This window comes from Vigna umbellata, chromosome 7, assembly GCF_029865625.1.
Source record: "Vigna umbellata cultivar VRB3 chromosome 7, Vumbellata_1.0, whole genome shotgun sequence".
NCBI lineage: Eukaryota > Viridiplantae > Streptophyta > Magnoliopsida > Fabales > Fabaceae > Vigna > Vigna umbellata.
Window position 1 is genome coordinate 12019191 of NC_142171.1, and position 10832 is coordinate 12030022.

The following is a 10832-nucleotide window of genomic DNA, read 5'->3' on the forward strand; positions in this document are numbered from 1 at the left end:
TGAACATTGAATTGCAGGGAGCCAGTGAGGGGCATGTCTAGGAGGCACGTAGGTTAAGAAAAGAAGGAGAAGAGCACTTCACGAAAGTGCCGCTGAGCGGTACTTTACCGCTGAGCGGTACTCTCGCAGAATAGGGTTTTAGTTCCCCTTAGCGGGACCCGAGCCCATTAGGGTATTTTTAAACCCTAAGCTGCGCATTCTTTCACACTTTCAGACTTTTCTTTGCACAAACACTCCCACATACCTTCTCCAAGGTTTTCCACATCTTTTCACTCTTCCCTCTTAAGAAAATTTCTCTTCCACTCACTTTTTCACTAGTGTGCCATCAAAGTTTGGGGTTGGAAGAGAGCATTCTAGCTTGGAAGCATTCTCATTGCATCTAGTATCTCCACCCAAGTAAGTAAAATGCATTTTGTTCATTCTAGGGTTTTTGATTTTGAATATGATTGTCAAAGCATGAAGATTTAGGGGTTTTGATTTCTTGCATGATTTGATGATATATTTGATGTTTGAACCGATTAAACTGCATGATTATGAACTGGAAAACTGAAAATTGCATTTGGGTGGAGTTAGGAAAGCTTTAAAACATTTTTCAAAAATCTGCAGAGTTACCGCTGAGGGGTAAACTGCCGCTGAGCGGCACTCTGCCAGATTTGATTTTTCTGGTTTTGTGTGATCTGGAATGTGGTACTGGTGGCGCTGAGGGGAAATTCTGGCCCTCAGCGGTGGTTTAGCTTCGAAAGGAGTTGTGTTCTGTGTTTTACTAATGATTAACATCATGTTCTGTGGTTTGTTTTGTGTTTTGAATGTAGGAATGGCATCCTCATCAGGAAAAAGATTGAAAACCATGGCAACAAGAGAAAGGAAAAGGAACCAGAGCAACCCCACTCTAGCAGGTTCCTCTCTAGGAAACATGAGAAGCACTTTAAAGTGGTTCAGGACAGGAGACTCTGATGGAGAGAAAGGTTGGAATGATACCTAACCTTGCTCCTCAATTTGGAGAGCAAGTTTAGGGAATGACTGGGGAAAGCTAGCCACTTATCCTGCACCTGCCAACATAGCTGTGGTTAAGGAATTTTACACCAATGCAAAGAAGATTGGTGATTATCCAGCTGAGAATTATTTGGGCTATGTTAGAGGCCATGCTATCAGGTATGATCCTGATTCAATTAATAACTTTCTGGACACTGTATGGGCTGGTGAGCAGTGCCAGTTTGCTCTTTGCATGGAGGAAGGTGCTGATTATGAGGATGTGGAGAGAGTACTGTGTATACCTGGAGGACACTTCCAAAGGAATCGATCTGGCTCAGTGGTTAACATTAGGAGGACAGATTTGACTCCTCTTGCAAAGTATTGGATGGCGTTTTCTCATGCCAACATTCAGCCATGTTCACATGTGTCAGATATTACTCTCAGCAGGGCATTCTTCATCTACTGTGCTATCAGAAACTTGAATGTTAATATTGGGCAGGTGATAGCTGATGAGATTAGTGTGTGCGCCAATACTTCAAACAACAAAGCACCACTAGGACATCCTTCTTTGATCACGCACCTTTGCAAGATAGCTGGGGTGGACACTTCTGCTCCACCTTTTGAGAGGCCAAGAAAAGCTATTGATGAGGCCTACTATAGACAGTACTGTGGAGGTGATGATGCAGCTCAGCCAGTTCCACCACGCCGTGCTCGTAGAGAGAGAGGGCCAGCACAGAGCCAGACATCTGCTGAGACACATGAAGCAGAGCCATTCCAGATGAGGGACATGTATATGTCTCTTATAGGGGCTCAGTTGCAGTCCATTCACAGAGGGCAGGTGGCCACTGCTGAGATGATTGTGGGGATGTATGATACACCTCCAGCCCACAGGTGGACTATGGATGAATTCCATAATGTGGTAGCTTGGCCAGAGGAACCAGTGCATGGAGGAGGAGCTGAGCAGCTGAAGCTTCAGCTAGAGATATGGAAGAAGATGAAGCTGATGAGGATGATGCATTTGAAGATGATGAAGATGAGGAGGAAGAGAAGATACAGAGGACAGCTCAGATTGATGAGGAGCTGAGATAGCATTTACTGATGAATGCTATCATGTGCTTATGCTTTGTGGTTTAAGTTTTCTGAACTTATTTGTTTTTGTTTTTAGATTAGGGTTTGATGTACTCTATTTGAAACCTGGTTTCTTGTGATGGTTTGCTATTAACTGTGATTGTGTGATAAGTAATATGAATGATGCTTATGATTGATTGATGTTGAGAGATGTGCACATTAAAATGCTTATACAGGTGATTCACAAGCTTTGTGAACAAATGCATGATATCATGATTGTGATTGTGAAATTAAGCAGGATGTGTATGTCAAATGTGAATGAGCTTATATGTGAGATTTTGAGCTCCAGAGTTGTTATTGTTGAATGCTATTACTTTGAAAGCATGAATGATTTTGCCCAGGTTTTCTATGATTGAATCAATTGCTTGTTTTGCATCATATGATCAAGGCCATTTGTTGAAAACCTTTTTATTGGCCAAATTAAAAATTAGCCCACTAAAAGAGAACACTTTGTGTTCTATCCTTTGAACCCTTAGCCTTGAATATACACTGAAACCTTATTGAAAATCTTTACCTTGAGTTAAGTAGAAGATCTTGTGTGGTATTGTTAAATGTTCAAGTTTGGGGTTGTTGGGAAAACATGAAAAGCATTGAGCTAAGAGCTAAAAAGTAAGAATATGCAAAGAAAAAGAAAAGAAAAGAAAAAGAAGTAAAGCTCAATGCAAAGGCAAAAGAAAGTTGGGAATGAATAAGATGATTGTGTTGTTATGATTCTCTTAACTCAAGGATTTTGTGATCCAGAAAAACCAATTTTCTTGTTAGCCCAGCCACATTATAAGCCATAGAAAAGTCCTTGTGATGATGCATGCTTGTGAATGTTTTTGATTGTGGTAAAATGAAAGGCAAAGTTGATTCATGTAACATTGTGATAGTAGAGTGAATGAGTGATCATCTCTTATACACTTGAGTGTGAGTGAAACACTTGACTTAGTGAGGAAATATCACATGAACACATGAACATCCATGCTTAATTGATTGATCATTCATGAAAATAGCATTTGTTGGAATTTAAATGACTTTGTGAACACTAAAGCATGTGCACATCTTGATTGAACTCTTGGTCATAAGTTTGAGTGAAGTTGCTTATCTTGAAAAGAAGATTTTTGAATGAAGTGAACCATCATATGAATTGGTTGAAGATGAGTTACATCTTATTTGCTTGAGGACAAGCAAAGTTTTAAGTTTGGGGTTGTGATAACAGTTGAAAAACTGTTATTTTATGATTAAAATTGACACTAAAAGCAACCTTTACACTTAGAAACTAGCTTGAAATCATGCTTTTCTTTATATTTTTGGAAATAAGAGAGCTGGACAGGTTTATGCTTGATTTCAGTGTTTTTGTGCAGGTTTTAAGGTGAATTTGGTGAAAGAAGTGAAGAAGGAGAGAGATGAAATCAGAAAAGACAATAAAAAGTGCAAAAGGAGAAGCCGAAGTCACCGCTCAGCGGCAGTTTACCGCTGAGCGGCACTCAGGAGCTTGCGGGAGGTCCGCTGAGGGGCAAAATGGCCGCTGAGGGGAGAAAACAAGTCACGCACTCACCGCTGAGCGGTAGTTTACCGCTGAGCGGCACTCTGGAAGTCACGTAAGGTCCGCTGAGGGGCAAAATGGCCGCTGAGGGGAGAAAACAAGTCACGCATCACCGCTGAGCGGTATTTTACCGCTGAGCGGCACTTTAATGGGCTTGGACTTGACTTTTTGTAATTTACGAATGATACATAAGCTTTAGGGTTTCCTAGGGTTAGGTATCTCTGGCTGGAACGAAGCAAACACTCTCTCTTCCACCCCTTTGAAGGAGGATCTTGGATGCTGAGGCTTCCTCTTCACCTTTTTAGGGTTTATTCTTTCATTCTTTCATTGTAATTCATCTAGGTTCACCATGAATATGGTGAACTAAACTCTGTATGTTTGTTGGGGAATCAATGTAATCTTGTGAAACTCTCATATATGGAATCTGTTTTTACATCTTTTAATTAAGACTTATGCTTTCTTTCATCATTAGTTAGGGTTTTTCCTCTTTGCTTAATGCTTGCATTGTTTAACTCATTCGATGCATGATTATTGGTTTTGTCGATACGGGCACGTACGGGGAAGTCTAGATCCGGGGAATTTCTCCCAATTTTATATTGGTTGTCGTTAAGCTCCTGTACTTATGAACTGATCATTAGGAATGCTAGGAATTGTATGAACTCGTGATTAGGGAGAAGCCTTCTGGAAAGGTACATTAGAGAGTGGCATTAACAATGATGATTTGACTGTTGAATTCCTAAAATATATGAGAGTGGATAAGATGAAATTGAACCCCAACAACATATCATATCTATTTCATTGAAAGTGTTTATCTTTTGATTTTTGCCATTGATCAAAATTCATGCATACATGTTTATTTTCTGTCTTGCATTTTAAACCCCAATATTTCGTTTGTAAGTCTTAGTTAATCAAGAAACCACATAACTAAACTAGGCCGTGAGTCCTTTGGGAAGAACGATACTTGGTCTTACCAAGTTTTATTACTTGAACGATTCGGTCATACTTGCCGATTGAAAACAAGTTTGTGACATCATAATTTGGTGTTCATAAATTTGTCCATCAACAGCCATGTTGGCAGGTGCAGGATAAGTGGTTAGCTTTCCCCAATCATTCCCTAACACTTGCTCTCCAAATTGAGGAGCAAAGTTAGGTATCATTCCAACCTTTCTCTCCATCAGAAGTCTCTTGTCCTGAACCACCCTAAAGTGCTTCTCATGTTTCCTAGAGAGGAACCTGCTAGAGTGGGGTTGCTCTGGTTCCTTTTCCTTTCTCTTGGTTGCCATGTTTTTCAATCTCTTTCCTGAAGAGGATGCCATTCCTACATTCAAACACAATTACAAAACCACAGAACATGATGTTAATCATTAGTAAAGCATATAACAATACTCCTTTCGGAGATAAACCACCGCTAAGGGCCAGAATTTCCCCTCAGCGCCACCAGTACCACATTCCAGATCACAAAAAACCAGAAAAACCAAATCTGGCAGAGTGCCGCTCAGCGGCAGTTTACTCCTCAGCGGTAACTCTGCAGATTTTTTTGAAAAACCTGTTTTAAAGCTTTCCTAACTCCACCCAAATGCAATTTCAGTTTTCCAGTTCATAATCATGCAGTTTAATCGGTTCAAACATCAAATATATCATCAAATCATGCATATAAATCAAAACCCCTAAATATTCATGCTTTGACAATCACATTCAAATTCAAGAACCCTAGAATGAACAAAATGCATTTTACTTACTTGGGTGGAGATACTAGATGCAATAAGAATGCTTCACAGCTAAGATACTCTCTTCCAACCCCAAACTTGAATGGAACACTAGTGAGCAAGTGAGTGGAAGAGAAATATTTTTAAGAGGAAAGAGTGAAAAGATGTGGAAAACCTTGGAGAAGGTATGTGGAAGTGTTTGTGCAGAGAAAAGCCTGAAAGTATGTGAACTTGCGCAGCTTAGGGTTTAAAAATACCCTAATGGGCTCGGGTCCCGCTAAGGGGAACTAAATCCCATTCTGCGAGAGTACCGCTCAGCGGTAAATTACCGCTCAGCGGCACTTTCGCGATGTGCTCTTCTCCTTCTTTTCTTAACCTACGTGCCTCCCATACATGCCCCTCATTGGTTCCCTGCAATTCAATGTTTAAAATGCTTATGCAAACCCTAACTAAAATAAACAAACAGAAATATTCAATCAACTGGGTTGCCTCCCAGGTAGCGCTTGTTTAAGTCACGAGCCTGACCCAAAATCCACCAACACCCATCAGTAGGTGCAAAATTTTCTTACCAACACCCATCAGTAGGTGTTACAAACATAGTATCCTTCAGTAGATACTTAACCACCTAGCATCCTTCAGTAGATGCTATCTCCAACAAAATAGTTACAAAAATAGAGTCCACAAATTAAAAATTACAAAGCCAAATCAAAAGTTTTTAAATTCACTAGGTTGCCTCCCAGGAAGCGCTCTTTTAACGTCATTAGCTTGACCCAAGCTCAAGTTCTTCTTTTTCTTCTTTCTACTGAACTTCTTCAGAAATTTGATCAAACCAGGAACCTGTTGCAATGTCTCAATCATAGGAACTTTAATCTCCAATTTCTTGAAGATTTCCATAAAGCACTTGAATTTCTTTTCCTTCCTATGATTCTTCTTTAGATGAGGATGTGATTTTTCATATGATTTCTTCTTCTTTCCTCTCATCTTCTTTTCTTCCTTTTTCTCTCCCTAAATTTTCTCTTTTTCTTTTCTTTTATTTTTTTCTTCCCTTCTCTTTTTCTCCTCAACTTCTTTATTTTCACACAAATTTTCTTTCTCTCTTCTCTCTCAACCACTTCTTTTTCTTTTTCTTCATCTTTATCTTTCTCACTCAACTCTTCTTTCTCTTTTCTCTCTACCCTTTCCTCATCTCCCTCTAATTTTTCTTCATCAAGAATCTTGTCACTTTCAGTGATAATGACTTGCCCTTCCTCCTTAAGATTAACTTCAGTATTAACATCATCATTCAATCTCTGATTGATGTAACGAAGTTGCATCTCCATTCTTTTACATGATTCTTCAATGCTTTTCTGAGTAGAGTCGGAGTTTTTCAAAAATCGTTGAAGGGTGTCCTCCAACATATCCAAACTTCCTGATAGAAAGGGTTGTTGCTGCCATTGTTGTTGTGGTTGGTTCTCAAATTGTCCAGCAGCTTGCCAAAATTGGCTTTGATCCATGCTTGAGTGAGGCTCCCACCAGTGGTTGAGATTACTTTGGTAGAATTGAGTGCCCATATAGTTAAATTCTTGACCAAATTGCATTCTGCAGACATTAGGCACAAAACCCTAAAAACAATTGTTAGCACAAAAAGATAGAAAAGAAGATATAAGATCAGAGATAAGAAGATATAAAATACAAACTGAAAAATATAAACAAAAAATAAAAATTCGAAATTTAAAGTAAAAATTTAAAAACAAGTCAAAGATAATCAATAATCAAACAAATTAACCAATTAAACCAGAGTCCCCGGCAATAGCGCCAAAAACTTGATGGACAAATTTATGAACACCAAATTATGATGTCACAAACTTGTTTTTCAATCGGCAAGTGTGACCGAATCGTTCAAGTAATAAACTTGGTAAGACCAAGTATCGTTCTTCCCAAAGGACTCACGACCTAGTTTAGTTGTGTGGTTTCTTGATTAGCTAAGACTTAAAGACGAAATATTTGGATTGTTTATATGCAAAAGATGAAAATTAAATATGTATGCATGAAGTTTTGATCAATGGCAAAAAACAAAAGATAAACACTTTCAATGAAATATATGAATGAATATGTTGTTGGGGGTCAATTTCATCTTATCCACTCTCATATATTTTAGGAATTCAACATTCAAATCATCATTGTTAATGCCACTCTCTAAAATACCTTTCAAGAAGGCTTCTCCCTAATCACGAGTTCATACAATTCCTAGCATTCCTAATGATCAGTTCATAAGTACAGGAGCTTAACGACAACCAATATAATATTGGGAGAAATTCCCCGGATCTAGACTTCCCCGTACGCGCCCGTATCGACAAAACCAATAATCATGCATCGAATGAGTTAAACAATGCAAGCATTAAGCAAAGAGGAAAAACCCTAACTAATGATGAAAGAAAACATAGATCTTAAATAAAAGATGTAAAAACAAATTTCATATATGAGAGCTTCAAAAGATTACATTGATTCCCCAACAAACATACAGAGTTTAGTTCACCATATTCATGGTGAACCTAGATGAATTACAATGAAAGAATGAAAGATAAAACCCTAAAAAGGTGAAGAGGAAGCCTCAGCATCCAAGATCCTCCTTCAACGGGGTGGAAGAGAGAGTGTTTACTTCGTTCCAGCCAAAGATACCTAACCCTAGGAAACCCTAAAGCTTATATATTATTCGTAAATTACAGAAAATTAGGTCCAAGCCCATTAAAGTGCCGCTCAGCGGTAAGTGCGTGTCACGTTTCTTCCCCTCAGCGACCATTTTGCCCCTCAGCGGTCCTCCCGTGAGCTCCTGAGTGCGCCGCTCAGCGGTAAACTGCCGCTGAGCGGTGACTTCGGCTTCTCCTTTTGCACTTTTTTATGTCTTTTCTGATTCCATATCTCTCCTTCTTCACTTCTTTCACCAAATTCACCTTAAAACCTGCACAAAAACACTGAAATCAAGCATAAACCTGTCCAACTCTCTTATTTATGAAAATATGAAGAAAAGCATGATTTGAAGCTAGTTTCTAAGTATAAAGGTTGCTTTTAGTATCAATTTTAAGCATGAAAATAACAGTTTTTCAACTGTTATCATCGACCTGGATGGGCGACCTTTAGATGATGACAGGATCGTTGTCTTTGGAGTTTGTCGAATGCTAATTGACGATCGCTTCTTCTCTACTCCTTAATACAAGGCGACCTCGGAAGACCGCTCGTTCTACGTACGGTTGGTCAAAGGTAGGTCCTAGTTTTTGACACTCGTTCTTGATGGTCGTCCTGAAAATTGCCGAACGGCAATGAGACCGAATGGCCGAACGGTTGAATGTTTGAACACGAGACCATGTGTGGCCGAGCGCTAGAGACCGAACGTCAATGACGAAGAATGCGAGTTGCCGAACGGCCAAATGCTTGAACGCTCTGGATGGTCGACCTGGTTGGACGACCTTGAGGGTTCGTCGGTCTATGTGTCGGACAGACCGGACGGTTCAGTATCTAACCCTTAAAAATAGGGTTCAGGCCAAGGTGATGGAGGTGTTAGTTACCGCCCGCGTTTTTACAATGGACGGCGGTGACATCGAGTTTGCACGAAGACTGTACTGAACGATGCTGAAGGATGGCGTGAGGCTGGACCGGATGAGAACGTCCCCAAACAGAGAAGTAAACATCTGTTCAGAGATTAGCCAACACTAAGTTGCCGATCATGTTGGTGATTGAGCCGTCGTGTCCGGAGTTTGACCTTTGGGGAATAGGAATTTGGACGACATGGAGGCAGAATCCGAAGGGTGCGTGGATGCCGTGGCTGTTGCGGAAGATGCGGAGGATGGGGCGCGTGGATGCCGTGGGTGCTGCGGAAGATGCAGAGGATGGTTCATCCCCAGGTTTGGGATGGACTAACGACGCCTCAGTGATAGTGGTGCCTGGTGGCGCGACGGAAGCTGATGGCGGACCTGATTTGGGGGTTGTCTCTACGTTGGGTCTGATCCGCAAAGGGGTGCGATTTCGAAGGGGTGCTCACTGGCGCGACTTCGCAGAGGTGCTCGCGGAGGAGACTCCTGGCGGTGATGCGGCAGCTTCATCTTGATGGAGTAGCTTTATCCGAAGAAGGGATTCGTCGAGGCCGAGTGATGGAAAAATTTATGAACACCAAAATATGATGTCACAAACTTGTTTTTCAATCGGCAAGTATGCCCGAATTGTTCAAGTAATAAACTTGGTAAGACCAAGTATCGTTCTTCCCAAAGGACTCACGGCCTAGTTTAGTTGTGTGGTTTATTGATTAGCTAAGACTTAAAGACGAAATATTTGGATTTTATATGCAGAAGACGAAAATTAAATATGTATGCATGAAGTTTTGATCAATGGCAAAAAGCAAAAGATAAACACTTTCAGTGAAATATATGCATGAATATGTTGTTGGGGTTCAATTTCATCTTTTCCACTCTCATATTTTAGGAATTCAACATTCAAATCATCATTGTTAATGCCACTCTCTAAAGTACCTTTCAAGAAGGCTTCTCACTAATCACGAGTTCATACAATTCCTAGCATTCCTAATGATTAGTTCATAAGTAGAGGAGCTTAACGTCAACCAATGTGATATTGGGAGAAATTCCCCGGATCTAGACTTCCCTGTACGCGCCTGATAACAGTTGAAAAACCGTTATTTTTATGCTTAAATTTGATACCAAAAGCAACCTTTAAGACTTAGAAACTAGCTTGAACTCATATTTTGCTTTAGTTTTGAGAATAAGAGAGTTGAAAGTGAATTTAATGGTTTTGTGCAAGATTCCCTTGATTTTGTAGGCTAATTGAATGATTTGAAAGAAGAATTGAAATACCGAATGATTGGAGTGCTGAAAAGTCAACCAAACCAGAAAAGTCAACCAGTCAAACAGAAAAGTCAACCAGTCAACCAAAAAAAGTCAACCAGTCAACCAGAATGCTGAAAAACCAACCAGAACGCAGAAAACGTGTGACCGAGTGGCGCTGAGCGGTAAAATACCGCTGACGGCACTTTTCAGGTGCCAAAATCACCGCTGAGGGGCAAAAACAGCAGCTGGGGGCAAAATGGATCATGCGGTATTACCGCTCAGCGATAAAATACCGCTGAGCGCCATTCTAAGTGGGCTTGGACCGGTTTTCTTTTGTTTTTATGGGCTTGGACTTGTTTTATGTTTTTTTATGCCCTATTTAAGGACTTGCACGTCCTAGGGTTTGTATCTCTGGCTGGAACGAAGCAAACACTCTCTCTTCCACCCCTTTGAAGGAGGATCTTGGATGCTGAGGCTTCCTCTTCACCTTTTTAGGGTTTTATCTTTCATTCTTTCATTGTTATTCATCTAGGTTAACCATGAATATGGTGAACTAAACTCTGTATGTTTGTTGGGGAATCAATGTAATCTTTTGAAGCTCTCATATATGGAATTTGTTTTTACATCTTTTATTTAAGATATATGCTTTCTTTCATCATTAGTTAGGGTTTTTCCTCTTTGCGTAAT